Source organism: Protopterus annectens, chromosome 13.part0 (genome assembly GCF_019279795.1).
Source record: "Protopterus annectens isolate FY-2018-M chromosome 13.part0, PAN1.0, whole genome shotgun sequence".
NCBI classification, from domain to species: domain Eukaryota; kingdom Metazoa; phylum Chordata; order Ceratodontiformes; family Protopteridae; genus Protopterus; species Protopterus annectens.
The window spans coordinates 273,445,469-273,460,104 of NC_056747.1; the positions used below are offsets into that span (position 1 = coordinate 273,445,469).

A 14,636-nucleotide genomic window follows, 5' to 3' on the forward strand; every position below is an offset into this window, starting at 1 on the left:
CCATGAAAGAAATTTTAAATCAGCTGAAAAAGCTGGTTCAAAGGGCGGCAGTGTAAGCTTTTCCAAAACAAAGTTGAGATCCCAAGTAGGTGTTGGTGCTCTCCTGGGCGGTCTTATGTTCTTAGCCCCTCTGAGGTACTGTCTTAGGAGTGGATGTGAAAATAAAGGAGGATCCGTGTTGTAATGAGCTGAAATTGCTGAGGCGTGGATCTTAATAGATGAAAAGGAAAGTCCTTTGTGCAACATCTCAGTTAAATATTGTAGAATCTGAGGCATGTTTCGATCAAGGGGATTTTGGCCTTTAGCCTGGTTCCAGGCGCAAAATCTTTTCCATTTGTCTGAATAGATTTTCCTGGTGCTGGGCCTCCTGAATGACATCCATAACAGCTTTGGATAGAGGTGTTGGCTGGTTGTTTAGGTAATTTGCCATGCAGCCAGGTTTAAAGTCTTGAGCTGGCTGTGTAGAATCTGATTGTCTCGCTGGGTGAGCAGGTGAGGAATTTGTGGTAAAATCCATGGTGGGCCATGGGCCATGTTCCTTAGCACTGGATACCAGTGCTGGTGTGGCCAGTCTGGTGCAATGAGTATCATTTGTGGCCTCTCTAATCTGACTTTCAGCAGTACCTTTGCTAGAAGAGGCAGTGGAGGAAAGGCATACACTGTTAATGTTTTCCAACTGAATGACAGGGCGTCCACTTTCCAAGCTTGTGGGTGGAATGTCCTTGTGCAAAATTTTTGAAGTTGGTAGTTTTGGGGGATGGCAAACAGATCTATGTCTGGGCATCCCCATTTTTGAGTTATCATTGCAAATACTTGTGGATCTAGTTTCCATTCGTGGGGATCCATGATGTTTTTGCTTAGGTCATCTGCCAATGTGTTTTTTTTCCTGGCAGGAATTGTGCTTGTAGTTGAACTTGGTATGACAGTGCTGTGTTCCACAAGGTCATTGCTTGCCTGCATAGAGGGTAGGAATGTGTGCCCCCTTGCTTGTTTATGTACCACATTACTGTGGTATTGTCCGTCTTTATTATTAGTTGTCCTGGGTGTAAGAGGTCCTTGAAAGCTGTTAGGGCATTCTGTACTGCTAGCATTTATTTTTGATTGATATGCAGATGCCATTGATCTGTAGTCCATTTGCCCTGAATGCACTGTCCTGCCATGTGTGCTCCCCAGGCATAGTCCGATGCATCTGTTGTCATAGTTTGCCTGGCTGTGGATAAGGTGAAAGGCTGACGCTTGTTGAGGTGACATGCCTGTGCCCACCATAGAAACTCCTGTTGAAGGCAGGGAATGAGTGGTATCATTGTTTCCAAGCTGTGGCTGTGCTGAGTCCATACGCTTTTCAGGTACCATTGTAATTTCCTCATATGCAGTTTTGCAAATGGTATTAGTAGTATGCAAGATGCCATGAAGCCCAAGGCCTGCAGAATTTTTCTTGCAGGGAGTTGGGTCTTTGTTGCCATTATTTTGAAGTATTGAGTCAGCTGTTGTTGCTTGTCTGGCGTGAGATAAGCCATCTGGGCTGTTGTATTCAAGCTGGCACCCAGGAATATTATGTTTTGTGAGGGCACTAGTTTTGATTTCTTTTCATTTACTGTGTACCCTAGGCAACTTAGAAGGTGTTTGACAAATGCCAGATGCTATAAAAGAATGTCCTTGCTTTCTGCTTGAATAAGGCAGTCGTCCAAGTATGGGTATAATTGAATTCCTCTTTGTCTGCAGTATGCAATTACTGGTGCCAGGCATTTTGTGAAGACCCTGAGTGCAGTAGATAAGCCAAAGGGCAGTGCAGAGAATTGATAATAGGTTGAACCTGCAATGACGCGGAGGTATCTTCTACAATTTTGTCTGATAGGGACATGCAGGTATGCCTCCTTGAGATCCAACGTTACTAGCCAAGCCTTCTTGCCCAGCATGGGAAGAAGCTGCTGTAGTGTTAGCATCTTGAATTTTGGTACTTGCAGATAGGTGTTCAGAATTGAAAGATCCAGAATGGGTCTCCATGCTTTGTCCTTTCTTGGGACTAGAAAGAGTCTTGAGTAAAATCCTTGTCCTTGCTCCTGTGTAGGTACCTGTTGAATGGCTCTCATGTCCATGAGAGCTGTAATTTGTTTTTGTGCCTCTGCCCATTGATTTTGTGGCAGGTTTGGCATTCCTTTTATGCTTGGCAAGGTATGAAAGTGGAATCTGTATCCTTGTGAGACAATGTTTAGGACCCATTTGTCTTTTGTGATGATGTGCCAGTTGTCTGCAAAAAGTGCTAATTTTCCTCCCAAGGGAGCTGCCAAGAGAGATTTGCTTGGTAGTTTGAGGGTTGAGTCATTGTGTTTGTCTTCTGCTAGCTTGGTGCCTGCCTTCTCCTCCTTTCTGGGTAGCAGTACCCCATTGGCAAGGTTTGTAAGGGCCTTGTGACTGACCTCTGCCCCTTGGGCGTCTGTATTTGCCCCTCTGTGATCTGTCAGAAGCTGGAAAGGACCAGTTTTTTGTTGGCCAATTTCTGCTGAAACGAGGGGGTTGTACCTGTAAAAAAACCTTGACCGTCTGCATAGACTTTGCCTTATCCTCCATTTTCTTTAAAACCTCTTCTGCTTTGACACCAAATAATACATCCTGCTGTAAAGGTGCATCCAATAATTTTGCTTTAACATGATCAGGTAGGGAATGTTCTTTTAACCAAGCATGCCTACGTATGACAGACCCAGTAACAGCTGCTCTACAGGAAGCTTCCAATGAATCAAATCCACATTGTAAAGTATGTTTGCCCACCTGTTCAGCTGAATGCAACAGATCCTGCATTTCCTTGAATTCAGACTGTTCAGAATGTGTGCTCATTTTTTGTTTTAATTGAGACATTAGGAATTGCTGATATTTCAGCATGTGAAACTGACAATTTAAAGCTCTTATAGCCAGAGTAACTGAGGTGTATATCTTCTTTCCCCATCTATCTAGGGCTCTGGTATCCCTTTCAGAGGGCACAGGATTTTTAGCCATAGAAGCTTTAGCCCCTTTGGGACCCTGGGAAATTGTTTCTGGGTCAGCCACAGGGCTTTTATAAAGGAATTTGTGTGAGTCAGGTACTCTGTAGTATCTGTCTGGTTTGGCTGGGGCAGGAGGTAGAGAGTCTGGATTTAGACTAGACTCCAAGTAAACATCATCCACAATGTCTAAAACTGGAGGGATAGCAAGTGGTCTGTGCTGGGGGTAGTAAAAGGAACTCTCGGAGCCTTTTCTTAGAATCAGAGTAGTCCTAGCCTTCCCAGTGGAAATGTTCCCTCATGGTATGTAAAGTTTCCCCAAAGGAGTAGTCTTCAGGGGGAGATGCTGAGGGAATAGAGTCTTCAGCATCAGAGTCTTCATAAGGGGAAAAAGCGTAATCCTGTTCCTAAGAAGAATCTGAGGAAATTGAAACCTGGTCAGAGGAAGCATAATCCTCCTCTTGTCTTGGTCTTTTATCTGAAGGGAGATGAGAACCCCTGATTAGGGAAATCAAATCTTCAGCCATCTTAAGCATCTGTTTCTTAGGCATGGGGCCTTGAACTGGAGACTGATGTACAGTCTTATTTGGTTTTAATGGAGTTTTACGCTTAGCATAAGATTTAATAGTGAGTGTAGTCGATCTGAAGACACCTTCTGCAACCGAAGGTGTTTCTACTGCACCGGGATCTCCTTCTGCTCCGGTGTCGGAAGGGCCTAATGAAGATGGCTGTGACAGCCTAGTACACTCCGCTTGAGAATCCGCAGCTGTCTGGGGTTCCAATTCTGCAGTCTTCAGGGGCTGAGTAGGCGCCTCACTGAAAACCGGAGAACCGGCGACAGGCCCAGCAGAGGTCTCGGAGTCTGGCTTGGTCCTAGGCTGCCTGTCCTTATCTTTGCATTTTTTATGCATGCCGGTCGTCGGCTGCTCCGACGGCATGATATAATTAAATTTCCTACCAAAGTAATGCCGTGCGAAGTCAAAACGGCGTTTGATAGTTTGTTTATTAAACCTAGCACAAAACCGACAACCTGTGACGTCATGGTCTGGGCCTAGGCAAGGAATACAATAAGAATGGAAGTCCTTATGAGGTATTTGCTTCCCACAAGAAATGCAACTGTTAACTTTTTTTGACATCGGACTGAGGCAAGAAAAGTTTCCCCAACAGGGTACTTAGCTTTATTGAAGACTTCAGACTGAAATTCGATTAGAAAATCTCAGGTGTCGGCTGACCGGCACTTGCGAACTGCTTCTGCTTCGGGCACCGTGCAGCAAGAAAGACTGAAGAAAATGGCGTCGGATGCCTCTTATATACCCCTGGCGCACTGACGTCAGGGAAGAAGCGACAGCAACCGATGCCAGACCAAGACTTTGGAACTTGGGCCGACTGCGGGACCGCCTGATGGCAGGATAACCCTAGTGTGATGACTGCAGCAGGGTAACACGATGAACATCTAGAACAATAATTTATGTGATAAAAGAATTACTTAGAATTAATACACTGACAGTTGGGGGTTGCTTTTGAAGCTGGTTAAGAAGAACTTTTACAAGTTTTCTTTAACTTGAATTCCAGTCAGTTTGCCATTGCTTTTATCTTGACCAGTAATTTTTACAAAATGTATTTTTGGATGTTACAGTTACAAAACAAAAAATAGTTACCTCTGTTTTCCAAACCATTTACTAAACTGTCATTCCTTTCTGCACATAGTTGCCATCCAAGACATGCAATTAGAAGTATTTCTAAGGTTCAGTTGTTGGATATTAGAAGAATTTGTCATGATGAAAAAACTTTAATACTGAAATTGATAACATGATTATGATGATGCAACAATGTGGGCATTGCTCTTGATTTTTCCAGGAAGCTGTTAATGAGGTGTGTCACTTGACTAGGTCTTCTACATTGCCATATAGAGAACCTATATATCAAGATTCTGGTACAAGTGTCATTAAAACATATGGTTCCAGCAGTTATATACTAAGGAATGGCATACATAGACATTGGCACATTCTGATGGACAATACATTATTTCATGATAATTTGCCAAACAGATGTAAAATGATTTTTCAAAGTTGTAAGAAATTAGGTTAATTTTTTACACATTTCAAATGTATTATCCAGCTTGTTCCCTACCATAGGCTGCAAACTTTACAGTCTTATTCTTCTTCTTCTTTCGGCTGCTCCCGTTAGGGGTCGCCACAGTGGATCATCTGTTTCCATTTTTTCCTGATCTCTGCATCTTGCTCTGTCATACCAACCACCTGCACGTCCTCTCTCACCATATCCATGAACCTTATCTTAGTCCTTCCTCTTTTCCTGTTACCTGGCAGCTTCATCCTTTGCATTTTTTTCCCAACATACTCTGCATCCCTCCTCAGCACATGTCCAAACCAACATAATCTTGCCTCTCTGGCTTTGTCTCCAAACCTTCCAACCTGGGATGACCCTCTAATATACTTATTCCTAATCCAATCCACCCTCGTCACACCCAGTGCAAATCTTAACATCTTTAACTCTGCCACATCCAGCTCTGACTCCTGCCTTTTTGTCAATGCCACTGTCTCCAACCCATTTGACATAGCTGGTCTCACTACCCTCTTGTAGACCTTCCCTTTCACTCTTACTGGTACTCGTCTGTCACAAATCACTCCTGACACTCTTTTCCACCCACTTCACCCTGCCTATACTCTCTTCTTCACCTCTCTTCCACACTCACCATTACTCTGAACTGTTGATCCCAAGTATTTAAACTCATCCACTTTCACCACCTCTACTCCCTGCATCCTCACCATCCCTCTATCCTCCCTCTCATTCACACACATATATTCTGTCTTAGTCCTGCTGACCTTCATTCCTCTTCTCTCTTGAGCATATCTCCACCTCTCCAGGGTCTCCTCCACCTGTTCCCTACTCTCACTACAGATCACAATGTCATCTGGAAACATCATAGTCCACGGAGACTCCTGTCTGATCTCGTCTGTCAAACTGTCCATCACCAATGCAACTAGGAAAGGGCTCAGGTTGTGAACCTTACAGTAAGTGTTCTTACTGTTGTAAGATTTGCAAAACACATCACTTTACATCAGTAAGTATACCTTAATCTTATCAAGCTGGGCAATATGTAATCTGTGAACTTGATTGGACGATTCACTTTGTGGTATATTCTTGCAGTGGACTTTATGTTAGACAAACCTCTTGTAAGTGGAAAATGTACTGCAGGCACCTCAGTGATTTAAGGTACAAACAAGACAGAAGTGCTTTGTTTAAACATTGCTTAATATACAAAGATCCTTCTTACATGTTTATTGGTATAGATACAGTGTGGGATAATTTGCCTGTATGTCAGAAACACATATTGTAAAATTCAAAAGAAAGATGGATAATTTACTTAGGCGCACTTTTTCCTCCAGAATTAAATGAGGAGTGTTAACTTGGAACATTTTTATTTTGTTGGCAATTATCTTCAGAATGCATTGATTGATAGCAAAGCTAAAATTGCAACTAATTACTTAAATGATATTCACATGAGTTTTCTATAGTACTGAGAAACCCTTTGAGACAAAAACCTGGGTCTGCTATGAGTGTGTCTTTTTTATATCTAATAAAGAGTGCTTATTTAAGTGCTGAACCACCCTTTTAGTGTGTGTGTAATTATTGTTGTTTGTTCTGTGCACACAGTTTTTATAATCCGTGCATTGGTTTTGTGGATTTATTCATGTGATATGCTGGACTGTACATCACTTTCACTGATTAGCTGCTGGACAAAAGTACTGTCTTTATCTGACAATGTTAAGTTGTCTATCTCACCTTCATTCTTGCTAGATGGGTTCGACTCGGCCAATACTAAAGCTCGAGAGCTAATTCCACTGGCTCGAGGCTCCCCCATATCCCACAATGCTAGGAGGTAACTCCCCAGATCTCGTTTGCCGCTTAGCTGACGAGGTGCTTTTCCAACCGGCTCTGCAGGTTAGTTAAATTTCTAAAGTTTCTAGTAAACTTAGACCCCCTTTAAGTTAGTTTTTCGATAGTAATTAGTTAGTTACTTAGTTTGTTAGCACTCCCTTACAAATATCTTCCCTTTCCAAAAATTTTTTCCAAGGGTTATTTCCCTTAGGCCTTAGGCCCCTTCCCACCCCTCCTAGTAGTTGGAGTGAGTGTGTTTTTTTCTGTCAGGATCTTTGTTAAATTTAGTTAGTTTAATTTAATTTTTAGTGTAATCTGTGTGTTTGTGTGAGTGATTGCACTAGTGTTGTCTCTTTAGATATGTCTAAAGAATCGAAGGTCTCAGGCTTTAAGAAGTGTGACTCGTGCTGTCAGAAGATGTCTCTGACAGACGGTCATACTTCTTGTGTGTATTGCCTGGGACCTTTACACCTGCAGGACTCTTGTGCTGTCTGTCACAGTTTCAGCCCTAGAGTCCTGCAGGAACGTAAAAACAAATTGATTTTGAGGGGCTTATTGAAGCCCGAGGGTCCCCCAACCCAGTCTCTGTCGGGGAAACCCTCTAAGCCCTCCAGGCAGTCGGCTCCAGTGTCTGAGCCATCCTCCGGAGGTTCAAAGACCGTTCATATGGTTCAGACATCGGCTCCGGCCGGAGCCGATGATCTTAGACCTGCCACACACACCGTGTCCTCGGCTCCGGCTGGAGCCGAGACAGACAAGTTGAAGTCGGTTCCGATACCTTTGTCTGAACCGACTACTAGAAAGGGATCCAGGTCTCCTATCGGCTCCGTTCATTCGGCTCCAGCGTCACCGTTCTTGTCTGAACGGAGCCATAGGTCACACTCCTCTAGGTCCTCCAGACTTTCGGACCATGATTTGCAGAGGGTGGTGAGTAGACTTCTTAAGTCCGAGGCACTGGCCCAGATGTTACACAGCCCTTCTCAACAGTCGATGGCTACCCCCGTTCCATTAGATATTCCTCCTCCGACTCTTTCCGGTGCTGCTCGGAGCCAAGACTGTGGGAGCGTCGGAACCGATACCTTTCCTTTCGGCGCCATCGTCTGCTCCGATTTCCTCCTTGGAGGGATCTCGGTGCCGGACTTCCCTCGTCGGCTCCGAGGGGGCGAGTGGCATCGGACCCTTGTCCGACCCCGGTCGCCCTCTTGGTGCTTCGGCGCTGGTTAGTTCGGCTCTGACATCGGCTTCGGAGCCATCCTTGTCGGTGCCGGGGGAGGTTTTTGGCTCTTCGGAGCGGAGACCTCTGGCCCTGCCTGACGGGGGTGCCTTTGAGGTCATGCGGAGCATGTTAGAACCTGGTTCTACTCCACAGTCGGCTCCATCAGCCCCTCCCTCCACAGTGCCTGCAGTGTTTTCTTCTCACCCTCTTGCTTCGGACCGTAGAGAATCTGCACCTCAAGCATCCCCAGTGGGAATTTCCTCCTCTTCCGAGGCCTCTCCTGACCTTGCAGGAGAACCCCCTAGGAAGAGACAGTGCAAGAGGAAGCACATTGACTCCCCTGAGTCTGTCACCTCTGACACTGATTTGGAGGATTCTGAGGGTTCCCCTCGTTCCCCCTCTGAAGATGTCTCCTTTGCAGACATACTCGAAATCTTGAAACAGAGGGGGAATTGGCCAGCCCTTAACCCTTCAGAGGACGAATCAGTGTACCTTGAGGCATTTGGTTCTCGACCTTCCACCTCCTGGGTGTCCCCTCCCTTTGACCCCCTCATGGAAGTGGTGGCGAGGAAGGCTTGGGCGGCTCCTGACTCGGTGGAACCCACCCCTAGGAGGCCAGCCAAATTTATCACTGCCCCCAAAGACAAGGAGTTTTTGTCCAAAGGTGTCTCTGTGGATGCCATGGTAGTGGCTGCAGCCACCAAGAAGGAATTAGCGGATCCTTCGGTACCTGTTCATCCTCCTAATAAGGAATCTAGGACCATGGACAGGTACAGTAAGCGGATGTTCTCATCAGCGACCTTTTCTATGCGTTCGCTGAATTACCTGTGTCATTTCACTCGTCTCCAAAGGGACTTGCTCAAGGATATGAGTGAAGTGTTGAAGGACCCATCAGCTGTGGGGTTTCAAGATAGGATGAACTCCCAGCTGGCTACCCTTAACTCAGTAGTCAACTCCTCCATGCGCCTGATTTCGTACGCGACTGATGGAGCGAGCAGGGCCGCAGGTACAGGGGTGGCCTTACGCCGCCATGCCTGGACGCAGCTATGTAGCTTTGCGGACCCTTTCAAGGCGTCCTTCACTAACTCCCCTTTTGATGGATCATCTCTCTTTGGTCCACAAGTGAAGGATACTCTGACAAGGTGCGAGGTAGAAGGTAAGACTCTTTCTGCCGTCGGAGTCCGTTTTTCTACCCCTTCTAGGCCTTACCCCAAGGGTCAGAAGGGGGGGAAGATGTGGTTCCGCAAACAACCACAGGGAGTCTTACTGGATGCACAGAGTCATTTCCCCTCTAGAGGCAGAGGGGGGAACAATAATAATAGACGCCGTCCTAGAGGCAGAGGGGGCCCGCAAAATCAGGGTAGTCGAGAAACTTTCTCTGACAAACCCTTTCAGCACCCCTGAGGGGCTGCCCGACTGTCCACCTTCGGAGGCAGTCGGGGGAAGATTATCTCTGTACCCAAAAGCTTGGCTTTCCCTTACTCAAGACAAGTGGGTACAGTCTATCATATCCGAAGGCTACAGAAACTCCCTTCCAGACGTTCCACCCAGTCAAAGGGAGCAAGCAGCACTAGAAATTTCAAAGCTGCTAGCAAAAAGAGCCATTCAACCAGTTCCAGCAGACCAACAAGGATCCGGAATCTACTCCAAATTCTTTTTGGTTCCAAAGAAGACAGGGGACTGGAGACCCACTTTGGATCTCAGCAACTTGAACAAGTTTGTCAAGAAAACAAAATTTCGGATGGTCACGCTGCAGTCCATCCTGCCTTTTCTGGGTCAGGACAACTGGATGTGCTCCATAGATCTCCAGGATGCGTACTATCACATCAAAATGAACAGACGATCCAGGAGATTTCTCCGCTTCAGGCTAGGAGCCAATCATTTTCAGTTCAGAGCCTTGCCCTTTGGTCTCACTACAGCCCCCCGAGTGTTCAACAAATGCAAGACAGTGGTCGCCGCTCATTTGAGGGGCCAGGGATTCCAGGTGTTTCCGTACTTAGATGACTGGCTCCTGACTGCCACCACCAGGCATCTACTTCTCTTAGCCAGAGACTACACTTTACGAACCCGTCAGACTCTAGGCATCTCTGTAAATTATGAAAAGTCTGTCTTGTCGCCTTGTCAGTCTACTACCTTTATAGGTGCAAGATTAGACACAGTCATTCTGTCAGGCAGACACACGGAACAAAGAGTAGCAGACATTCACAAGCAGGTTTTTATTCTATTACGACACAACAGAGTCAAGGTCAGGCTGGTGTTGAAAGTCCTAGGGATTATGGCGGCGGCTATTCCTCTCCTCCCCTTAGCCCGCTTCCACATGAGGATTCTTCAGTGGATGCTTTTCACTCAGTGGTCTTTTCAACTTCTGCCAATGTCCCACACTATCAGCATAACTCAGTCATGCAGGAATCATCTTTCCTGGTGGGTCACATCTCCCCAACTTCTCCTAGGGAGACCTTTCATTCCCCCGCCCCCGGCTGCAACTCTGACAACGGATGCCTCCCTGATCGGGTGGGGGGGGGCATTACCAGGGCAGGACAGTCCAGGGCACGTGGCAGCCGATCGAGTGCCACTTGCACATAAATGTTCTAGAGATGAGAGCAGTGCTTTTAGCATTGCAAGCCCTTCAGGACTCTCTTCCCAAGGGAACTATAGCAATTCAGACGGACAATATGTCCGTAGTGTGGTACATCAACAAGCAAGGCGGGACCAAATCTTACCCCTTATGTCGAGAAGCACTCAGACTGTGGCAATGGGCGATCTCTTCTCAGCGCTTCCTGATAGCAACGCACATTCCCGGCAAGTCCAATGTGATAGCAGACAGATTGAGCAGAGCAATTCTCATGCCTCACGAGTGGTCTCTGAAGAAATCAGTGTTGGAAGAAGTTTTTCGAACTTGGGGCCAACCTTGCTGCGATCTTTTTGCCACTCCCCAAAACAGCAAGTGTCCCGCTTTCTTCACCCTCTTTCCCCTACCAGGTCATTCCATCAGAGACGCTCTAGTTCACGACTGGCCTCCGGGACTCCTGTACGCCTTTCCCCCCTTCCCACTGATACCTCAGCTGATTCGGAAAGCCATCGCTCTGAAGGCCTCGATGATCCTCATTGCCCCTTATTGGCCTCGACAGGTTTGGTTTCCCTTTCTTCACCGTTACCTTTTGGTGCAACCGTGGCATCTGGACCCAGTTCCAGATCTCTTGACCCATCAATCGGGTCAGCTGCACCAATCCCTTTCTTCTCTGAACCTCACAGCATGGTTCCTCCAATTCCAACCTTAGCCAGGCTTCCCTTAATATCTCACTCAGTTAGAGATATTTTGATAGCTTCTCATAAGTCTTCTACCCGGAAGATTTATAGCAGCAAATGAAAACGTTTCTCCTTCTGGGCAGTGTCCAGGGAAATAGATCCTTTTACTGCACCTATTCAGTCCATTCTGGATTTCCTAGCTGAACTTTTCCAAGCAGGCTCTTCTCCTTCTACTATCAGAGTTCAATTGGCGGCTATATCTAATTTTCATGTGGGTGTGTCAGAGTCTACTATTATGTCTCACAAACTCTGTAAAGCCTTTTTGAAAGGAGGCTTTCTTCTTAAGCCCCCTATCAAGGATCCACCTCCTCCATGGGATCTGAACTTGGTTTTAGCATCATTGATTCTACCCCCCTTTGAACCTGCGGCTTCATGTTCTATGAAGTTGTTGTCTTGGAAAACGCTTTTTCTAATAGCCATCACTTCAGCTAGAAGGGTATCGCAACTCCATGCCCTATGCTGTCGTCCCCCGTATTTACTTTTTCACAAAGATAGAGTATCCTTGCATACCAATCCATCCTTTTTGCCCAAAGTGTCCTCTCAAGCAAATCTGAATCAAACTATTGATCTCCCAGTTTTTTTCCCCAACTATGGCAACAGATCAGAACAGAAACTGCACTGTTTAGATGTTCATCGCCAACTTAGGTATTATTTAGACAGGACTAAACAGTTTAGAAAATCAGACCAACTGTTTATTTCATATGCAGAAGGCAGGATGGGCCTTCCAGTCACTAAAGTGTCACTTTCTAGATGGCTTACTTCTACGATTACCTTTATTTATGAGATCAGGCACCAACAATTGCCCTCAAAGCCTAGAGCTCACTCTACTAGGGCCTTAGCCACATCCATAGCTTTTCAGGATAGGCTTCCTATTGATTCTATTTGCTCAGCAGCCACCTGGGCTTCCCCTCATACCTTCATTTCTCATTACAAGTTGGACATAGCCTCCAGAGACCATGCCAGCTTTGGTTCCACTGTTCTCAAGAGTCTGTTCTGATAGGTCACCCAGGACAAGGTGCTAGGGACGCGGTCCCATCCAGCAAGAATGAAGGTGTGATTGACAACTTAACATTTAGAAGTTATGTACCTACCATAATGTTCCATGTTAGTTGTCTTCTTCTCGCCTTCTTTCTTGCGTCCCACCCTCCTTCCCCCTAGCCTTGTCAGACCTAGAGGAGATTGTCTTGTGACCTTTCATTCCTTTTCTCCCACACTCTACCACCTCTATATTTTTCCTCTGTTAGGTTTAGGACACCTCACAGTCAGCCCTATAGAGGTGGGTTACCCTTCTCCATGTTATGGAGTTTTTTCTTGCTTGGCCTAGCTTTCAAACGAGATCTGAGGAGTTACCACCTAGCATTGTGGGATATGGGGGAGCCTTGAGCCGGTGGAATTAGCTCTCGAGCTTTAGTATTGGCCGAGTCGGAGCCGAGGATCGGCTCCGAACCCATCCAGCAAGAAAGAAGGCGAGAAGAAGACAACTAACATGGAACGTTATGGTAGGTACATAACTTCTAATTTTTTACTATGGCTACTGAAAATCCTGTAAGTGGCTTTTTGGAAGCTATTTCCAGTGACGTGTTCTGGTTGCCAGTTGCCCGTAGTGGCATCGGAAAGGAGGAAATACACAGAAATTAGGAACAGCCGAGCACAAGGGGAAGGAACTGAACACAGATTCTCTTTTTTTCTGTCCTAACTTTGAATATGAAGACACAATGTTTTATGTTTTGGTATCTTAAGATGCTGAAAGGCTATATTAGTAAAATAATGTTTCCTAAGGGCTTATGAATCTATGTGGAGCCAGGGATTAGCACAGATAATCCTGTGTTCATGAAAACAGAACATAGCTTCCATGATGTTTTTGCAACTTTGGGTGAAATACTATAAAAAACAACTTAAGGAGATTAGATACGGATGTCACACCTGCCATGGACCAGATATATTTTTTTGCTAGCCATTCCAAATTTTATTGCATTTTTGTGATTTATAAAAAGAGAATACATAACTGGTACAAGGAGATGAAACTCAGAAAAAATTAAAAAAATTCAAGTTGAGATTTGGCTGATTACTATAGATGTTGCTTTTACATGGTCTAATTATAAGTCCTGGATCCATTTTACCAATAATATGAGCAGTCAATTTTTTCTAAATCAAAATAGTCTATAAGAAAAGACTGCTAAAGCAAAAGTGATACCAACTCTATTCTTAAATATACTGATTCCACCACAGAGATATCTTCCCATGTAGATACAGAATCTGAATATTTATTTGAATGTTCTACCTTAAAGTAAAGGGTACATTTGAACCTAAGTCAAAAGCAAAACATGGTGCTAGAAAGCATAAAAATAAAAGAACAAATGCTGGATCTCTCTGGGCAAATGTGAAAGATTCAAAACAAACACCAATGAACCTGACCGATACTATTTTACTTGTGGCACATGTTTTATTACAGAATAAAGGTTTAAACTTTATATCAGTTTTTTTTTTTTGTTTGTTTCACGGTAACAGTTTATAAATGATGTGAGGGACTTGCATACATTTCTTAATTAAAAGTACAGATACATAGCATAAGAGGACCAAAACGACTGGGAGGGGCATTTTAAATTTAAAAAGTCTAATTTTAATACCCCTTCCCATCCATCTGTAAAAGTGATAGAAACAGCTGTATTTTTTAAGAATTTCAGCTAAAATTTAAGTCAGTCTGAAATTTCTGCTTTGAGTGAGCTGAGTAATGATAAAACATAGTTTCAGTTAAGACTGATTAAAAAGATGCAATTATTGTTTATTTATTTGTCTTTTGTTAACCACGTTGGCCCACTGGGCTGTAGGCCCATTTTCAGTGGAGACCTGAGGAGAAAAGCTCTGATATAAAGAAAAAAGTTACAAAAATGTATAGCAATACCACAATCATTTTAGGCTAAACATGATCAAAAAGCATTAAAATCTTATGAAATCTATGTTCTGTTAGTATATGGTCCTAGACCCCATTCCTCTTTAAAAAAAATAAAACAAAAACAAAAAAAATAACAAAACAGACCAGCGTTTCAGTGTTTTATTTGAAAGAGACTAGACTGACTTGTAAACTTACAAGGAACTTAAGGTGGATAATGCCTCAACACAAATATTTTACCTTGTATCTAAAATATATAAAAATTGGTATTATCTACTGCTGACCAGCTGTTTGAGTTAAAAGATCAATTAACGACTTTCAACCCTTTTGAAATTTTATTTAAAGCCTA

General features: G+C 44.5%; 1 protein-coding gene across 1 annotated transcript in view; it reads right to left on the bottom strand.

Annotated features, from left to right (window-relative positions):
• LOC122787233 (cell wall protein DAN4-like) overlaps positions 1–14,636 on the bottom strand; it is a 1,236,685-nt gene that overhangs the window by 693,918 nt on the left and 528,131 nt on the right. The window lies entirely within an intron of this gene.